A 3,958-nucleotide genomic window follows, 5' to 3' on the forward strand; every position below is an offset into this window, starting at 1 on the left:
CTGCATTGGGCTTTGCACTGACAGTGAGGAGCCTGCTTGGGGTTCTCTCTCTCCCTCTTTCTCTCTGCCCCTCCCTGCTTGTGCTCTCTCAAAATAAACTCAAAAAAAAAAAAAAAGTACGCTGGTATAAGACTGAAATTCTGCTTTTCTGTACGCTAAGAAGACAAAGTTTTCTTGGATTGCAGGTCTGCTTTTGATAAAACGTGAAAGTTTTTTTCTTTATCTGCTCAGAAAACCAAAGCTTCTATGTTTTGTCTGTATCAGGTCTTTGATTACTTCAAGTTAAAACTTTTTTTTATATTAGAAAAATTTTTTTTAGTGTTTTATTTACTTTTGAGACAGAGTGTGAGTGGGGTAGGGGCAGAAAGAGAGAGGGAGACACAAAATCCGAAGCAGGCTCCAGGCTCCGAGCAGTCAGCACAGAGCCCGATGCGGGGCTTGAACTCATGAACAGCAATGTTATGACCTGAGCCGAAGTTGGACGCCCAACCGAGTCACCCAGGCACCCCTGTGCATCACTTCTGACTTCCTCAAAACTTAACTGCTGACTAAAAGCCTAATAACATAAACACATATTATGAATGTTATATGTATTACCCTATTCATAAAGTAAGCTACAGAAAATATTTGTATAATACTGTACTTCTCGGAAGTGCCTGGGTGGCTCAGTTGGTTAAGTGTCTGACTTTGGCTCAGGTCATGATCTCACAGTTCACGGGTTTGAGCTCCACGTTGGCCTCTGTGCTGACAGCTCAGAGCCTGGAGCCTGCTTCGGATTCGGATTCTCCCTCTCTCTCTGCTCCTCCCCCGCTCACGTTCTCGCTCTCTTAAAAATAAAATATGAAAAAAAAACTAAAAAAAAAAAATACTGTACTTATCAAAAGAGGATCCACATATTTGTAGACCCACCAAGTTCAAACCTGTCTTGTTCAACTGTACTACTCTAGAGACACAATTATGACACAATTTTAGCGCTGGACGGTAGTTGTACTGGGTCCTACGGCATACAAGAGAGGCACCCAATGTGAAATGATGACATCATAGCTGGTATGTAGTTCTGGCATGAATGGAATGATAGATACAGGAAGTAGAGAGACAGTATAAGGAGAGTTAATTTAGGATGGGCCTTGGATGCCATACAAATTAATGAAGTATGGGCTTTATCTGAACACTTATTCAGAATACACTGAAGGATTTAAAAAAAAATTTTTTTTAATGTTTATTTATTTTTGAGACAGAGAGAGACAGAGCATAAACAGGGGAGGGTCAGAGAGAGGGAGACACAGAATCTGAAACCGGCTCCAGGCTCCAAGCTGTCAGCACAGAGCCTGACGCGGGGCTCGAACTCACAGACCGCGAGATCATGACCTGAGCCGAAGTCGGCCGCTTAACCGACTGAGCCACCCAGGCGCCCCAAGAATACACTGAAGGATTTTAAGCAGGAATAACTTAATCAGATTTGTGTTTTCAAAGCATCATTGCGGGGCGCCTGGGTGGCGCAGTCGGTTAAGCGTCCGACTTCAGCTCAGGTCACGATCTCGCGGTCCGTGAGTTCCAGCCCCGCGTCAGGCTCTGGGCTGATGGCTCAGAGCCTGGAGCCTGCTTCCGATTCTGTGTCTCCTTCTCTCTCTGCCCCTCCCCCCTTCATGCTCTGTCTCTCTCTGTCTCAAAAATAAATAAAAACGTCAAAGCATCATTGCAGTGACTGCGCAAAGTCACAAAGATGGAGGCTTGAGAGCAGGCAAGGATACTAGTTATGATTATTGCATTCTATGGAGTCTCTAATAAGTACCAGGTGCCGATAACAGTACTGTAAACATCTCCCAAAGGGAATGACAGCTCTCTATCCTGTAAAAGCAAAAATCTTACATTGACTATTCCCGTTTCAATGTTTATTCAACTCTGCTAATGGCTGAAGAGGAAAACCTATATACACTATCATAAAATTCAGACCACGATTTATACCTGCAAGGAGGTACAAACAAAGTTACCACTAAAATTGTTTTAAGATCCCCCCCCCCACCCGCAAAGCTGTCTTGGACTATGTTACTACATCCATAAGATTAGTAACAACTGCTGATTCTGGCCCCCAAATTATAAACGGTTGTCAGGCATACTAACAAAAGGAATAATAATAACAAAAGGCATATTAAATTTTTGGCTTGTTCATTCTCCCAGTTTCCAAATCTGATGAGACATCCTTGTTTAATGGCCTTTTATATCATATTTAAATTGTCCTAAGGATTCCTTTGTTAAGTCTCTCTATTCCGTATACATGGTCTCCACCATAATTCAGACACCCTAATCTACCCTCTTTAGCTAGAAATTTTGGAGAGTTGTAATTGGTTTTCCTCCCTGTTTTTTGGAGGAAAGGGTGGGGGAGACAGCTGTTCCAGTCTATCCTAGACGCTTTCTAAACTGCTCAAAAATTTAACAACAATTTGCCAAACACAGAAGGAAGCCTGTCTTAATCCTGGCATTTAAATTTTTTCAGTATGCCTTTTCCATAGTTAAGCGTCTGCTTACACCTTTTCTCTGAAGAGAATCTCCTTACAACTTCCCTATTTGTCTTGTTTCATTTGCTTTTAAGTCTGGCAGAAACTTCCTTAAGGATCTGAAATCGCTCCTTTCTTTGACCTCTCACTGGCCTGAGTAACAAGCATTTGCATTACTTAACATGTACAGTTCCTATCACTAAAACCAGATCTGAAATTATTTGAGAACAAAGGGTTATCTACTTGTATTCTGAGGTTTGAAATATATTCTGTGGGGGCGTCTGGCTAAGTCTTGAGCATTTGACTCTTGATCTGGGGTCCTGAGTTCCCGCCTCATCTTGGGGCTAGAATTTACTTAAAAACAAGTATATGCTTAGTCCATTGGGCTCAGGTCATGATCTTCTGACTAGGAGTTCGAGCTCCCATCTAGAGTCTGACAGCTCAGAGCCTGGGGAGCCTGCTTCAGATTCTGTGTCTCCCTCCCTCTCTCTGCCCTCCCCTGCTCACATTCTGTCTCTCTCAAAAATAAGCAAACATTAAAAAAAATTAAAAACCAAACCAATATATATATATATATATATATATATATATATATATATATATATATACACACACACACACGTATACGTGTATGTGATCAGGATATACATCAATATGTATATATCCTGGGAATGAAAGGCACATTAACAAATTGTTACTGGTATCCTATTTGACGCAGGAGTATTACATATCACATGACACGTCCCTTCAAGTTGCAAGATCTTAATGTTTCAGGTATGAGAGAGATGTGGAAAATACAGCAGCGTATTTTGAATTAACATGTTGCAAACTCCTATGACACAGTATTCAACCTATGCAAATGAAACGAAACTCTGGGGGTACTGAGGACATATTTTAGTGCTATGCGGTTGTGACATCTCAGCTGCCTGGACGACGTACACAAACTGCTCATACTAAAAAAAGAGTACTTACACAAGTGTCACACAAGGGGTTTACCTAAGAACTTGCAGAAAAAAATTCCTTAGCAACACTCCTGAAGGCCAGATCAGGTTATGCCCTCTCACGCTATTCTAACAGAAAACCAAAGTTAATAATCCAAGAAACTTGAGAAATGCTCTTTAGTGCTCCAGTCAGCAAGTCACGCTGGTGCCCACAACAGAAGTACTCCCCCAACCAGCCTGGTCAACACTGCGCCCTGCGGTGTCCACGCGCTTCTGAACTCGCGCGCTCTTACAAGGCCAGCCCGAGTCACGTGACACAGCTCTCAGGCCCCCTCCCCTCATCTGTGACATCATCAATGGTGCCTGATTACTTTCTTTTCTTTAGAGAAAGCCGGCACAATCAATAATGAAAGAGAGAAAGAATATAAGAATTTCATCTTTTCTGGTTTTTATTTCTAAGCGTTTCCTCTTCTTTATGAGCAATCGCACGACACTACCTTCTCCTTATTGATCGGGCGTTAT

Source organism: Neofelis nebulosa, chromosome 13 (genome assembly GCF_028018385.1).
Source record: "Neofelis nebulosa isolate mNeoNeb1 chromosome 13, mNeoNeb1.pri, whole genome shotgun sequence".
Taxonomy (NCBI): Eukaryota; Metazoa; Chordata; class Mammalia; order Carnivora; family Felidae; genus Neofelis; species Neofelis nebulosa.